The 17,333-nt window shown below is 41.3% G+C and overlaps 1 protein-coding gene across 4 annotated transcripts in view; it reads right to left on the bottom strand.

Annotated features, from left to right (window-relative positions):
• Msra (methionine sulfoxide reductase A) overlaps positions 1–17,333 on the bottom strand; it is a 329,701-nt gene that overhangs the window by 175,732 nt on the left and 136,636 nt on the right. The window lies entirely within an intron of this gene.

Raw genomic sequence — 17,333 nt, 5'->3', positions numbered from 1 at the left:
GTGTCAAGTAGTCATTTACACTCAGTTTCTTCCTTCACTTTTCCTAGTTCTCCGTATCTTCTCTAAGGGACAGATCCTTACAGCACTGTTTGGTATTCAGTAAGTGGTCAATAACTGTTCATTAAATGCAGTAAAGCTGCAGGACAGGAAAGCAGGGTACAGAAACCAGCGGCATTTCCATACATCATGGGTGACCTAGATTTTAAAGCATCCCACTCAACAAGAGCCACAAAAGTGAATGAATGATACAAAGAAAAGATATAAAACACAAAGGAAAAAATTGAAATAGACACCAAAAGCAACAACATACTTCAAGCTCACATATTAGAACTAATAGTTTTAAAATGTCCAAACTACCCAAAGTGACTGATAGGTTCAATGAAATTCTCCACCAAGCCCTAAAATCATATCATACTACAAAAGACCACAGCCAAAGCCAACATGAGAAATAAGATAAAAAAAAAAATAAGTTATGGGCAGCATAATACCAAACTTCAAAATGTACTACAAAACAACACTGACCAAAACAGCATGACCCTCGTGTAACAGCAGACACATTAGCCTATGGAACAGGACAGAGAAACCCAAGGTAACTCCATACAGTAACAGTCAACTGAGTTCTTAACAAAGGCACCAAGAAAATGAGTGAAGATGGGACAATCTGTCAATAAACAGATGGAAAAGTAAATAGCCATGAAAGTTTCCCCCTGAAGGAAAAATCCACTCAAAGAGGATGGATCAGAGGTAAATCCAAAATCAGAAACCTCAACACTGCTGGAGGGAAACACAGGGACGCTGCAGGACATGGACATGAACAGCCAATTCTTGGATAAGACCTCAAAAGCATAAATGAAAGCAGAAAGAGATAAATGGGTTTATATTAAAGTAAACTGCTTCTGTATCGCCACAGCGTGAAGAGACAGCCAGCATGATGGCATAAATGTTTACAAACTATTCCTCATCTGATTAAGGATTAACAATCAGAATAAATGTAGAGCTCAAACAGCTCAATAGTAGTTAACGATGATGATGGTAATGATGACGATGGTGGTGATGATTTTTAAATGGACAAATTGTCTGAGTGGACATTTCTCAAAAGAAGACACACAAGGCCACAAGTATATGAAAACATGCCCAACCTCATTAACTGTTAGGGAAATGCAAATCAAAATCTGACTGGAGCTAGAATTCTATAATCAAGAAGACAAAAAATGGTGATGACAATGTAGAGAATGGCAGCCTTGTGTGTGCTGTAGAATATGGACTGCAGAGATGGTTCCGTGCTTGAAAGGGCTTGCTGCAGAACACTAGGTACTGGTGACAGGAGGATCACTGGGTCCTGATGGCCACCAGAGTAGCTGAAAAATGGAGAGGTCAAGGAAATGAGTGACAGAGGACACCAAATGGCTCCTGCACACTGGTTCTTATGCATAACTCCCAATTCATATCCCCCACAAACACAGAATGGAAGTTGGTACCACCATCATAGACCACAATATGGCGGCTCCTCAATGATCCAGCAATTCTACTAGGTATTATCTAGGTATTATCCAAAGGAATTGGAATTAATGTGCTAAAGGGATGTCTGTGTTCCTGTGCTCATTGGAGGACTGTTCAAGACAATCAAGAAATGTAATTACCCAATGTTCATGGTAGCTTAGTGAATAGAGAAAATTTGTTGTATATGTTTATACAATACCCTAAGCAGAATCCTATTTAGCCATGAAAATAATGAAATCTGAGGACTAGAGCAGTAACTTAAGGGTTAAGATCACTGGTTCAATTCCAGTACACACATGGTGGCTCATGACTGCATGTAACTCCAGTTCCAGGGGATCTGATGCCCTTTTTGACCTCCTTTGGCATTAAGCATGCAACATGATGCACAAACACAGAAGCAGGCAAAACATCCTTATGGATAAAATAAATAGATCTAAAATTAAATTTAAATTAAAGGAAAATGAAATCCTTTAATTTATAACAACATGGTAGAGTGCATATTACATGAAATAGGGCAGTATAATGTAAATTATATTGGTAAAAATGTCATATGTTGTTTGCACTTGTTGAAAATGGACTCTGGAATGAGAATGGCCTCTTGTCTCCAACTTGAGCGTGTTATATCAAGTGTGCTCCAAGACTCTTTGTCCTGGAACAAGCTGGGTCCTGGCCCTATAGCAGTAAGAATGTACAACAGTTGAAAAGATATTAGGACAATGCATCCTTGATCTCCAAGCAATAGCAGGCTGTAAATTAGCATCTTGCTAACCACTGCATATTTAATTCGTGTGTGTGTGTGTGTGTGTGTGTGTTCAAATGTGTGCAATGCACATGTATGCATATTTGTAGATACCCGAGGACAACATTGGGTGTCATTCCTTGAGTACAGTCTACTTTGTATTTTGAGACAGGGTCTCTCATTAGCCTGAAGCTTAACAATCAGGCTTAGGCTTGCCAGCCAGGGAGCCACAGAGATCCACCTGCCCTGAGCTGGGCTTATAGGTATGTGTCACCATGCTCAGTGTCCTTTCCATAGGTGCTGGGAATCTAACTCAAGGGTCTCATACTTGGTAAGGCAAGCCCTTTACTCACTGAGCTCTCTCTCTAGCCCCCTCCCATAGTTTACTAAACCTTTCAAACTATTTTTTATTAATTTTTAAAAAAATATAATTATGGTATATAATGTGTTAACTTATGTATCCACTATGGAGTGGTTAAATCAAGCTAATTAACATATCACCCCCTATATTTACCAATTTTGGGGGGGTAAGTTAACCTGATATTTAATCTCTAACAATTTCCTGGTATCCATTATGTCTTTTAGATGTGACTATTTTACATAAGAGTGACATTTTACACTCTCTGACAAGTGTCCCTCCACCTTTCTTTTGCACCCCAGCCCCAGACCCTGGCATCCACTATTCTACTCTCTGCTTCTATGAGATCACCTTTTCTAGATTCCTCATGTGAGATGATGGTGGCACCAGCCTTCTGTGCCTGGTTTACCAACTGAGTGTAATGCCCTTCAGGCTCCTTCATGTTACGCTAATGACGGAGCTTCCTTCGGGCATTAATGCTGATTCTAGTTACATATTTTTTAACCCATTCATCCACTGATAGGACTTTCAAGGTGATACTTATGTTGCCTCTCTTGGAAAATTTAAGCAGTAAAGAAGGCCAGGAGAGATGTGGAGGAGCAATACTTGTACTTTACTGGGGCCTGGGAAGGTGCAAATGTTCTGGAAAACAAAATGGCAGTGCCTAAACACCTTCAAAGAATCCCCAACAGGGTATTCTATCCTGGGTATAGTCACCAGAAGAACTCAAACCAAGGATTCAAAGAGGTCTGTACTTGTGTTCCTCTCAGCACTATTGAAAACAGCAAGAGGCAGACGCCATGCAGGTACTTGTGGATGGCTAAAATAGATAGGTAGACTGTGGTCCATACATACAATAGGGTATTATAACTCAGCCTTAGAAAGGAAGACATGTAGCATACACTGTGACATGGATGGACTGTGAGATAGTCTGTTGTGTGAAACAAGCTAGTCACAAACAGGTATTGTTTCATTCCACACCTAGACACCTACAACAGTCAGACTGATGGAGACAGAGGCATGATGGGAATTACCAGGGGCTAGGGAAAGTGGGTTGAGGACAGGTGTTTAACAGACACAGAACGTCAGTCTGGGATGCAGGATGGTAAAGACTCCTAACACTGAATGTATTTACCAACATGGAACTGGATGCTTCAAACTATTAAAACAGGAACTTTTGTATGCATAATTTTACCAAACAAATTATATCATACAACTGATTTTACTTCATGTTACTGTTAGAAAAAACACCAAACCAAATATATTTTAATGCTTTGAATACAATTATTTGGGTATATGTGTGTATATGTTCATGTGTTGTGGCACATGTATGCCACAACAGCATATGTGGAATTCAGAGGACAATATGTGGGAGTTGGTTCTCTCCTTTCACCGTGTGGGTCCCAGGGATTGAACTCAGGTCCTCGCTCAGGCTTGATGGCAAGCGCCTTTACCATCTCACCAGCCCTTATTTTTCTTTGATCTAGCAGAGTTATGTTGCTTTACTATGCCTTGTACATATTTTCATGTGTTTTACAATCAAGACTGAGAAATAGCTGAGGATAATACCAGCAAGGGAAAGAATGTCATGTTGTAAATTACCTGGACTTGACACACTGCATTCAGTTTTCTTCAGAGAAGCTAGCTAGGGGCTTCAGGTCCAGCTCAGTGGTAGCATGCTTGCCAGGCATACACAAATCCCCAGTACTTAGAAATAAAAGGTTAGTTTGGTTTACTTAGGCTGAATAATCAATTTAGTTTTTGCTATTGTCTACATCTGTTTACTGTCTGTGAAATGTGAGTGTGGAGAAAAACAATAGAAATACAACTGCTCCCCTGGCCTGTTTTTTACTTTATTTTTTTTATTTTTTTTCATGCTTTCTCAGAAATTTAAGAAATGTCTGCCACATCTGTCAAATAAATTGATCCTTTCCTATTATAAGAAATGAAAAGGGGCCCGTCCCTGTGGACCAGCGCATCCAGAGTCTGCCTGCATCCAAGTCCCACCTCCACTCACGGGAGGGGGTAAGCGTGGGCCTGCTTCTGGCCCCCATTCCAGAGCCCTGCTTGGAGCCTCCTGAGTCCTGGGGACTGTGCAAGCACAGGGGAACCTGTCCCAGAAGACCAGCCCATCCAGAGTTTGCCAGAGCCCTAGTCCCGCCACCACTCACTGGAAGAGGAGAGCCATTGGAGAACCTTGGTCCCATATCCACCAGGAGAGGGAGAGTCCCCACCAGTATGCACTGGAAGAAGGGATGGGTAGACAACACTATAAGTACACAGTCAACAAAAGAAAGATCAATATGATGTACCAGAGTCTACGGACTCCACACCAGCAAAACCTGAACATCTCAATACAGATGAAGCAGAAGAGAACAACCCTGAAAACAATTTCATGAGGATGATAGAGACCCTAAAACAGGAATTGAGAAAACCCTCTAAAGAAATGGAAGAAAAGAAAAACCAAAAATTGCAAGAAACAATTTAAACAGTACAAGGTTTGAAAGCTGAAATAGACAAATAAAAAACAAACAAAAAAGCAAAAACAAATAAACAAACAAACAAAAAACCACAACACACAGTCTGAGGGAATGCTGGAAACAGGAAAGCTGGGTAAATGATCGGAGACTGCAGATACAAATATAACCAACAGAATACAAGAGATGAAAGAGAGAAACTCATGCATTGAAGATACACTAGGAAAAATAGATTCATCGACCAAAGAAAAATCTTCAGTCCAACAAATCCCTAATACAAAATGTCCAGGAAATATGACACTTTGAAAAGGCCAAACCTAAGAATAATACATATAGAAGAAGGTGAAAAAACCCACCTCAAAGGTGCAGAAAATATATTGAACAAAATCATAGAAGAAAACTTTCCCAACCTAAAAATAGACATGCAAATGAAAGTACAAGAAGCTTACTGAACATCAAATAGAGTGGACCACAAAAACATTAGTCAAAACACCAAACATACAGAATAAAGAAAGAGAATAATTAAGAGCAGCAAAGGAAAAAGGTCAAGTAATGTATAAAGGCAAACTTATCAGAATTACACCTGACTTCTCCATGGAAACTCTGAAGGCCAGAAGGTACAGGATAGATACTCTACCAATACTAAGAGACCACAGATGCCAGCCCAGACTACTATACCTAGCAAAGCTGTCAATCACTATAGATGGAGAAAGCAAGATATCTCATGGAGGGGAGGGAGACAGATTTAAACAATACATATTAACTAATCCATCACTACAGAAAGTTCTGCAAGGAAAACTCCAGGAAACACAGGCAATAGATAATTCCACTTTATCAACAGCCCCCCCAAAAAATGGGGTGAAGTCCACACACAATACCAACAACAACAAGTCCAAAATAAACAAGAATTAACAATCAATGGTCCAATATTAATGTTCTTAACTTGCCTATAAAAAGACATAGAAAGACACAGGCTAATAGAATGGATATGAAGACAGAATCCATCCTTCTGCTACATACAAGAAACACACCTCAACTTTAAAGACAGACGTTATCTCAGAATTAAGGGGAAAGATTTTTCAAACAAATGGGCCCAAGAAACAAGCGGTGTAGCAATCCTAATATCTAACAAATTAAACTTTAAAATCAATCAAAAGAGATGAAGAAGGTTGTTTCTTATTCATCACAGAAGAAACCCATCAAGATGAAGTCTCAATTCTGAACATCTATGCCCCAAATACAAAGGCACCACTTTTGTAAAAGAAACATTACTAAAACTCAAATCATACATAAAACCCCACACACTTATAGCGGGAGATTTCAACACCCCACTCTCAACACTAGACAGGACCACCAGACAGAACCTTAACAATGAAACAAAGGAACTAACAGAAGTTATAACCCAATTGGGTTTAATAGACATTTACAGAACATTCCATGCAAACACAAAAGAATATATCTTCTTCTCAGTGCCACATGGAAACTCTAAAATCGACCACATACTCAGCAATATAGCACACCTCAATAGGTACAAAAAAATTGGAAGAACCCCCTGTATCATATCAGACAACCATGCTTTAAAATTAGAATTCAAGAACACAAATTGCAGAAACCCTACAAACTCATGGAAATTGAACAATGTGCAATTGCATCATATCTGGGTCAAAGAAGAAATAAAAAACTTCCTAGAATTCAATAAGAATGAAGACACAACATGCCCAAACTTATGGGACACTTTGAAAGCAGTGCTAAGAGGAAAGTTCATAGCATTCAGTGCCCACATGAAGAAACTGGAGAATAGTAACACTAGAGAATTAACAGCACAGTTGAAAGTTCTAGAACAAAAAGAAACAAAGTCACCCCAGAAGAGTAGATGCTAGGAAATAATCAAATTGAGGGCTAAAATCAATAAAGTAGAAACTAGGAAGATAATAAAAAGAAACAATGTAACAAGAGTTGGTTCTTCAAGAAAACAAGATAGACAAAACTTTATCCAAATTGAACAAAAGATGGAGAATATGCAAATTAACAAACTCAGAAATGAAAGGGGAGGGGGACATAATAATGGGCACTGAGGAAATCCAGAGAATGTTCAAGTCATACTTTGAAAACCTGTACTTCACAAAATTTGAAAATTCAAAGGAAATGAACAATTTTCTGGATAGATAACACTCGCCAAAATTAAATAAAAGAAAAGATAAGCAATTTAAATAGACCTATCACACCTAATGAAATAGAAGCCACACAAAGACACAACTAAGAAAGATAACTACAGACCAATATCCCCTACGAACATTGATGCGAAAATACTCAATAAAATACTGGCAAATCGATTCCAAGAACACATCAGAGAAATCATCCAACATGACCAAGTTGGCTTCGTCCCAGGGATGCAGGGATGGCTCAATGTATGAAAATTCATCAATGTAATCCACCATACAAACAAACTGAAAAAGAAAAACCATATGATCATCTCACTAGATGCTGAAAAAGCCTTTGACAAAATCCAATACCCCTTCATGATAAAGGTCGTGGAGAGATCAGAAATGACAGGAACACATCTAAACATAATAAAAGCAATAAACAGCAAACCAACAGCCAACATCAAACTAAATGGAGACAAACTCAATGTGATTCCTCTAAAATCAGGAACAAGACAAGGCTGTCCACTCTCTCCATATCTCTTCAATATTGTACTTGAAGTTCTAGCTAGAGCAATAAAAAACAAAAAACAAAACAAAACAAACAAACAAACAAAAAAACCCAAAACAAAAGGAGATCAAGGTGATACAAATTGGAAAGGAAGGAGTTAAACTTTCACTATTTGCAGATGATATGATAGTTTACATAAGTGATCCAAAAAACTCTACCAGAGAACTCCTACAGCTGATACACACCTTCAGCAAAGTGGCAGGATACAAGATTAACTTAAAAAAAAAATCAGTAGCCCTACTATATACAGACAATAAAGGGACTAAGATAGGAATCAGAGAAACATCACCCTTTAAAAAAGCTACAAACAACATAAAATATCTTAGGGTAACACTAACCAAACAAGTGAAAGACCTATATAATAAGAACTTTGAGTCTTTAAAGAAAAGTATTAAAGAAGATACCAGAAAATGCAGAAATCTCCTATGCTCTTGGATAGGTAGGATCAACATAGTAAAAATGGCAATCTTGCCAAAAGCAATCTACAGATTCAACTCAATCCCCATCAAAATTCCAGCACAATTCTTCACAGACCTTCAAAGAGCAATATTCAACTTTATATGGAAAAACAAAAGACCCAGGATAACAAAAACAACCCTGTACAATAAAGGAACTTCCAGAGGCATCAACATCCCTGGCGTCGAGCTCTATTATAGAGCTAGAGTCCTGAAAACAGCTTTAGTATCGGTGCAAAAATAGACAGGTAGACCAATGGAATCAAATTGAAAACTCTAATATTAATCCACATACCTACGAACACCTGATTTTTGACAAAGAAGCTAAAATTATACAATGGAAAACAGAAAGCATGCATCTTCAACAAATGATGCTGGCATAACTGGATGCTGGTGTGTAGAAGTGAAAGTGGGAGGTACCCTTGAACAACTTGGTACAGGAGACAGCTTCCTGAATATAACTCCAGTAGCACAGACACTGAGATCAACAATTAATAAATGGGACCTCCTCAAACTGAAAAGTTTCTGTAAGGCAAAGGACACAGTCAACAAGACAAAACAGCTGCCCACAGAATAAAAAAAAGATATTCACCAATCCTACATCTGACAGAGGGCTGATTTGCAAATTATACAAAAGAACTCAAGAAGCTAGTTACCAAAACACCAAATAATCCAATTAAAAAAGTGGGGTACAGAACTAAATAGAGAATTCTCAATAGAGGAATCCAAAATGGCTGAAAGACACTTAAGAAAGTGTTCAACACCCTTAGCCATCAGGGAAATGCATATCAAAACAACTCTGAGATGTCATCTTATTCCTATCAGAATGGCTAAAATCAAAAACACAAAAGACAGTTTATGCTGGAGAGGATGTGGAGAAAGGGAAACACTCCTCCACTGCAGGCAGGAGTGCAAACTTGTACAGCCACTTTGGAAGTCAGAATGGCAGTTCCTCAGGAAAATAGGAATCAGTCTACCACAAGATCCAGCAATTCCAGTCTTAGGCATATAGCCAAAAGATGCACATTCATAGACGCATTATTTGTAATAGCCAGAACCTGGAAGCAACCTAAATGCCCCTCAACTGAAGAATGCATGGATAAAATGTAGTACATTTACACAATGGAGTACTACTCAGTGGGGAAAATAAAAAAAAATGGAATCCTGAAATTCTCAGGGAAAAGGATGGAACTAGAAGAAACCATCCTGAGTGAGGTAACCCAGTCACAAAAAGACAAACAGTATGTACTCATTCACATATGGATTTTAGGCATAGAGCAAAGAATTATCAGCCTACAATCCACACTGCCAGAAAAGCTAGAAACAAGGACACTAAGAGACACATACATAGTCCCCTGGAGAAGGGGAAAGGGACAAGATATCCCGAGCAAATTGGGAGCATGGGGTGAGGGGAGAGGGATTTAAGAGAAAAGTATGGGAGAGAAGAACATGAGGGAGCAGGAAGATTAAGTCAGGGGAAGAATAAAGGAGAGCAAGAAAAGAGATACCATAATAGAAGGAGCCATTATAGATTTAAAGAGAAATCTGTGCTATGGAAATGTACAGAGATCTATAAGGATGACCCCAACTAACAATATAAGCAATAGTGGAGAGGCTATCTTAAATGTCCTTCGCCAATAATGAAATTGATGACTACCTTATATGCTATCCTAGAGTCTTCATCCAGTAGCTGATGGAAGCAGAAGCAGACACCCACAACTAAACACTAACCCGAACTCCTAGAATCCAGTTGCAGAAGGGGAGGAGGGATGAGCAAAGGAGTCAAGATCAGGCTGGAGAAACCCACAGAAACAACTGCCCTGAACAAGGGGGAGCTCATGGACCCCAGTGTGATAGCTGGGAAACCAGCACAGGACAGACCCAGAACCCCTGAATGTGTTAGGGAGGACTGGGCAGTCTATGGGGCTTCTGGTAGTGGGTCAGTATTTATCCCTAGTATAGAATTGGACTTTGGGAGCCCATTCCACATAGAGGGTTACTCTCTCAGCCTAGAAACAAAGTTTAGGGCCTAGGCCCTGCCCCAAAATGATATGACAGACTTTGAAGATCCCCCATGGAAGCCCTCACCCTCCCTAGGGAGCATAAAAGGGATAGAGTGGGGGGTTGGGGGGCATGGGAGGAGGAAAGGGTAAGGGAACTGATATTGACATGTAAAACAAGCTTGTTTCAAATTTAAATAAAAATTTAAAAATAAAAAAAGAACAGGAGTTCTTTTGTTGGGTGGGGCTTAGGGGCAAAGGGGGATGATAATATTCATAACCAGCTTGTTTCATGGTTGAGGCCAAAGCTCTCTGGTGGGCATGGGAGGAAGCCTTGGCTGGACTAGTTCAGTCCGGTGTGAGGGGGCTTTGCCAAAAGGTCAGTACTGGGACCTGAGTGATGGAAAGCTAGTTCTCAGCTGTGACACAAGGCTGTCACTCTCAGTGTCCTTGAGACAATGATCTTGTCTGGTTTAAGAAGGAGAGATGTCAGAACCAATGGAGCTGAATGAACCTGGGCAGGAAAGGGTGGCTCAACAGACCCTCTAGTGACCCAATGAGCAGTGCTTTGGTGAGCTCAAGTCCCCTTTGCCCCATGAGGCGTTCTCTACAATAGTCTGGCCCAAGTCATTCTGCTCTTGTTCTCCCCTGTAGGTGGACTTTTCTTTCCCATCTTCCACTTCCCAAATAACCAACATGGAGAATCAATATGAATTACAAATGCTTGGTTGATAGCTCAGGCTTATTACTAACTAGCTCTTACAACTTAAATTAACCCATTGCTATTAATCTATATTCTGCCACATGATGTTATCTCTCTTCATCTTGCACCTCCTGTTTCCTGTGTGTCTCTATGGCGACTCCTCTGACACTGCCCTTCTTCTTCCCAGTGTCCTTAGTCTGGTTCACCTGCCTAACCTTATCCTGTCCAGTTGTTGGCCAGCCATCTTCTTTATTAACCCAATTACAGAGACATATATTCACAAAGTGTAAAGGAATGTTACATACTTCCCTTTTCATTCCATAGATGGCACAAAAGAGGGGCAGGAAACTTGTCTAGTAGCACCCTAGAATTCTGTGGCACAATTCCACTGGGACTCCCCAGACCTTCCTGGATCTCTCCCCAGCTGGTCTATTCAGAGAACCTACCTCTGGGCCCTTCTACACATTGCAAATAACTGCAAATGGTAGAAAAGTAATGTCTACACCAATAAAGTATTACTGTCATCTCACTCCCGCCCAAAACCCAAAACCATCCTTCAAATACAGACAATTCCCACCCTGAACTCTAGTTCCCACACCCTACCAGGATGTCCCACCTACAGTCCACAGGCCCATGAAAGCTATGAAGGCAGCCCATCCCAAAATTCTAAAATCACACAACATACATTTATTTATTTATTTATTTATTTATTTTAAATTGAGTGCATGGTTCTTATACAAGAACTCTGTAGAAGACAGCATTGTGTCACTATCTCAAAAACTGGCAATGCCTGTAAGAATCATGTCTCTTCTCCCCACTGCAGACAAGCTTCCTCTCTCAAAACAACATGGATGCCCCTCCCCAGTCACAGCAGAGGCCCAGGTTCGGAGGCCTCTGGCCCTAACCCTCTGTCACCAGGCCTGTCTGTCTACATCCAGGAATAAAATGGAAGTCAAGATCATCAACATGTGAAAAAGATAATGAAAAACAAACCTGTCTTAAAATACACTTCCAAAGCTAGGGATGTAATTGGAAGAGGTTTGTCTAGCAAGCAGGAAGTCCTGGACTCTATCTCCTATACTGCATAAGCTGTACATGATGACAGTGACACAGGCCTATAATCCTGGTACTACGAAGTTGGAGGGAGAAGGATCATGAGTTCAAGATCATGCTTATCCTCTGCTACTAGTTACTCAGTGAGTTCAAAGCCAATCTGGGATATATGAGATCCTGTCTCAAAAAAAAAAAAAAAAAAAAAAAAAAAAAAAAAAAAAAAAAAGGCTCCAATGACCAAGGACTGTCCTATAAGGCGCTTCAGGACCTGCCTCTAATTACCCATTATTTCTCCATCTTGGAAGCTTGCTCCAGTTCTCAGCTTGCTGGCCCATCAGTCTTGTGGACATAGATGGACTGCTTAATTACAAACATTTTCCATCATTCGCCCCAGCCTTTCCTCTGGAATGTGTGGCTGCCACTCTTCTGCTCCCAGACACAGCTTCAGTAGTTTTCAGTCAAGGTTCAGGGAGAAACCCGCCACACCAGGATTTGATTATTTACCAACATAATGTTGGCTGTGAGCCAGCAAGACACCAATACATTTTCCTTTGAAGCCTGACATATTGCCTGCTGTTCCTAAGTCTGTTTTCTCGGCTGGCCAACAAATAACCAGGACTGTTTAAAGAAAAAAAAAAAAAATCACAATTTGAGGTTTTGCAGGGAGGTGTTGTTCTTGTGATGGGCTCCTCATAGAGACACTGATCTCATTCTCGAAAGCTGATAAAGGTGTCCCCAGGAGTGGGACACATCCCTGGGCCTCTGACACATGCTGGTCCCCACACCTCTTTGATCTGTTTTTCTGTACATTACTCCAGGAAAGGTCTGCAAAGGACTGGCCTGAGTGTCAACAGTAGCAGGTGGTGAGGGTATCAGCATGTCCCCCAGTGTCTTAGACTGCATGTGCTCTTCTTGTTGAAGGGCCCCCAAGGCAATCTGACATAAATAACAGGCCTCTCAGAGGTTGGTTGTCCCAAAAAGCTACTGTCAGGCTATCGAGAACCTGAGGGACAATAAGGGACAGGAGCTGCTGCCACTTCCTAACAATTCTGCCACATTAAAGTTCTCCTGGTAGGATCCTACCTCTGAACAGCCTAGATGTGGACTTTGAAATAAGAAGATAAAAAAGTTTTGAATATGAAATAATATCTTAAGAATAGGTTTAGGGCTGAGTATAGTGGTGCACACCTTTAATCCCAAAACTTGGGAGGCAGAGGCAGGTTAATCTCTGAGTTCAAGGTCAGCCTGATCAACAAGGTGAGTTCCAAAATAGCCAGGGTTATACAGAAAAACCCTGTCACAAATAAAGCAAGCAAACAATAACAACAACAAAAGAAAAACAAAAAATAAAAACAAAACCTCTGAGTTCAGAGCCTCAGCGCTCACATTTAAAACAAACAAACATGTAGGCATGGTAGAACATGCCTGCAACCCCAGCCACTAGGGAGAGTAAAGATAGGAGGATCCCCAGAGCTTACTGGCCAGGCAGCCTAACTAACTGGTGAGCTTCAGGTTCAGTGAGAGACCATGTCTCTAAAGATCAAGTTGAGCACCACAGAGGAAGACACTTAACACAAACTCCTGACCTCCTCATGCACCCCACATACATACACATGCACCATACACACAAATTAAAAAAAAAAAGCAAAAGCAAATAATTTTGTTATTTGGAGCCACAATAAACTCTCACTAATTGGACGGAAGTCTATTTAACCCCTGCCCTGTGTGGATTAGAAATGTATGGTTTGAATCCTTGCAGTGATGGAGAGCTCATCGGCTCACATCACTGGACAGTATTAGTACAATATGAAAAGTACAAGTTTAGTCAGTTCCCCAACTCCACTGAAGGGCCTTACAATAGGTTTTAGAAATAGGAACTGACTTTTAATTTGAGGGCATTCAGGAAGAGGGGCAGATCTGTAGTGAGGAAGGTCTTCCACGTTGGCCCTAGCAGAGGAGCTGATACATGTAAGGACATAACCACTGGCTTGCAACCTTCTTAAACCTCAGTCTACATAACTTAGTTTATTAGTTTTCAATGTCAACCTCATTCCATATGCATTTAAACATTATATCCCAGTAACCTAAACTGAACCCTATAAGCTTATATCTTATTTTAATATAATGTCTAGTTCTTTTCTTTAAAAAAAAAAAAGTTTAATTAAGACAGGGATCTTATTTTCTCACTCTACAACCCAGGTTGACATGGAACTTGTAATCCTCTTGTCTCAAGCCCCTTCAGACAGGTGTGTACCCTGTGTGAAGTTTTGACATTGTTTTCAAGGGCAAGCTTTCATAGTTGGGAGTGTCAGAGTGTGGGTGGAAAATAGATGTTCAAAGACTGTACTTTAAAGTTTTGTTTTGTTTTGTTGTTTTGGTTTTTCGAGACAGGGTTTCTCTGTGGCTTTGGAACCTGTCCTGGAACTAGCTCTTGTAGACCAAGCTGGTCTCAAATTCACAGAGATCCACCTGCCTCTGTCTCCCAAGTGCTGGTACTAAAGACGTGCACCACCACCGCCAAGCTTAAATTTTTTTTTTATTTATGTGTATGGATGTGTGCCTATGTGTAAGTATATATATGCATGTGAGTACAGGTATGCACGTGTGGAGGCCAGAGAAGGCATCAGATCCTCCTGGAGCTGCAATTACAGGCAGTTGTGAACTACCTGACATGAGCGCTGGGAACCAAATTCGGGTCCTCTGCAAGAGAACTGTGCTCTTACCCAGTGAGAAACCTCTCTAGCGACTAAAGTTTCCAATAACTCATCTTTCAATTCTAGCTTGTGACTAGACATGCCCTTTCCTTTACTGCCTATGCCTCTCCATTAATAAGCTTTTATTTTATTTGTTCTAATGGATCCTCTTGAGGCCTGTGGAGTGTTTTCCATAGATGTCTGGACTGACAACACTCCCCCAATCCCAGAAGGCTACAGCCTGATGCTCTGCTGGACAGAGTGGCCCACAGCCATCAGCTGTCACGTTCATTAAGGTAATGGGAGCAGAGAAAACCTTCCTGAGACAGACATGGAGGGCTAGCCAAAGATGCTCTCATACGGGAGAAAGTAGGCTATCAGTTTGGCCTGATCTTTAATCTCCAGATGAGATGCTTCAGTGGATCTGCCCACTTCCCAGGACCTCTGTGCGGATTGGAGAGGCACGGCCACAGGGTGCTCTCAGACATCACAGACAGAGGCATTGCATAATGCAAGATGTACAGTTTTATTGTTGCTGAGTGTGAGCTCCTTCTAACCTGAAAGTGAACATCAAGGGCACACCTGAGGAGCACCAGGGACCAGGGCCTGTGGTCACCCTTGTTAACATTGGCCCAGCCTTCAGATGAAGGCAGAGGGGGAAGACCTAGAGGAAAAGTTCACAGACGGGCCACAGAAGACAGAATAAAAATGTCTTCAGTTAAAGATAACTAGCAAAGACTAAACGACAGGAACTGTTTAAGGAGCCATCTCTGATCCCTGAGCACAACACACTTCTGTAGTTTTCACACCAGAGTGGGCCTTGATCCCTCCAAGCTGATCTAAAAGCCTAACTGTAGCTCAGCAGTCACCAGCAGAGTGGATTAAACCAAAAAGCTTCCATGTAGACATCATTCTACTTGACATGTTCAAATCTTCTGCCACTACATGAAGTGACACTATTTTGGCAAAATATATTGAGACCTCCAAGGTTGAAGGAGGAGTTTGGACAGGTAAGAAGCGCCCCTGTTGCCCTGGGTAACTGACAGGCAGACAGATGCAGCCAGTGCTGGCCCTGTTATTTGCTACTCAAATCAAAGGGGGGGGGGGGGAGATGGGAGCAGACTTTCACTCCAAACAGCATTTTCCCAGCAAAAGCTGCATTTCAAGTGTCCTTCAGAGCACTCTGGGAATGCACAGGAGCTTACGAATCAATTTACTAAATTGGCTTGGCTGGAAATCATGCTTTTGTGTGTGGATCTGGCTGAAAGGTATTTTTTTTAACTCCATTGGGCCCTAGTGGGGCTCCCTCAAGCAGTGCAGAAAAAGGGGGCATCAGGAAGAGGATGTTAGCTCCAAGCCAAGTAGAGTCCAGCTCAAACCCGAGTTCCAAAGGCCCAGCAGCCCTGGATAAGTCACATGACCTCTCTGAGACTATGGCCTAGCTAGCCCACCAGCCTTTTGAAGTACTGGCAGGATAAGTGCCCTGTATATCTGAGTCAAGGGCCATCTCAATCCGACCTTTTCAGTACAGCTATAAGCAACCCAGGATGGCAGGAGTTCTCCCCCACGATATCCATTCTCTCATCTACCATAGGCCAGGTGGACAAGTAACATAAAAGGAACAGGGCTTTGGAAACCTCGCTGAGCTACGACTGCATAAACTTAACCAAATTGGGAACTTCATTTCAGCAGCAGAGAGCCAAGCTGCACAAACAAAGAGAATTGTTAGATGTCAGGCTTTTGCTATTTTCAGTTCTGTTGAATTCTGTCCTTTAGAATTTGTGAACTTGAAGAATTCTGCAAGCAGTCCATCTCCTTTTGTTTGTTTGTTGTTTGGTTTTTTTTTTTTTTTTTAAGGAAGGCCTCAAATGCATAGCAGTCCTCCTACCTTTGACTTCCAAGTGCTGGGATTGTAGGCATTGCTACCACACCTGGCTCTGAACCATCTTTCTGTCACATCACACCTATTCAGCCAATCATAGCACAATATCCAGGCTCACTATGACACTTGAGGCTGAGGTCTTGAGTAGGTAGGAGGCTGAACAAAGGGCCCAGACCTAAAAAGGTCTCAGGATTCACTCAACAGAAAGCTAAGAAGTCTCTCGGTAAGGTCTTAGTAAACCTCTGGAAAGCAATATGGAAAGGAAAAGACAAGGAATGCCCTGATGTTTCCAACTCTGAGGTCAATGTGTGTTAGTTCCCAGTGCACTGCAAGAGACCTGTTAGGACAGGCCTGTGTCATTCCTCTCTCTCAACAAGGTATTTATTAGTCATCACTGTGTCAAAAAAAAAAAAAAAAAAAAAAAAAAAAACCAAAAAACACATCATTGCTCATGGCTTGAGTCCATGATTGCTTGGCCCATCATGATGGCTTGGCCCATGCTAGTGAGGCACAACATCATAATGTGGAGGCTATGGCACAGCTGAGCTGCTAATCTCATGATGGCTGGTAAGCAGAGGTGGATGAGGACAGACTAAGGTCCCAAGAGAAGAGAGCAGCCTTCCCTGAGAGGACCTCAGAACATTGTGCTAGAGAGAAGAGTCCAGAGACAGGAGCAAAGAAAGGCAGAAGAGAGCTGGTGTGAAGAAGGGAAGGAGGAGAGGAGGTAAGGAAGGCAAAGAGCTGCCATCAGCAGGGACATC

This window comes from Phodopus roborovskii, unplaced genomic scaffold (genome assembly GCF_943737965.1).
Source record: "Phodopus roborovskii unplaced genomic scaffold, PHOROB, whole genome shotgun sequence".
Lineage (NCBI taxonomy): Eukaryota > Metazoa > Chordata > Mammalia > Rodentia > Cricetidae > Phodopus > Phodopus roborovskii.
The sequence above is the reverse complement of the archived record's forward strand: the minus strand, read 5'-3'. Positions and strand labels throughout refer to the sequence as shown.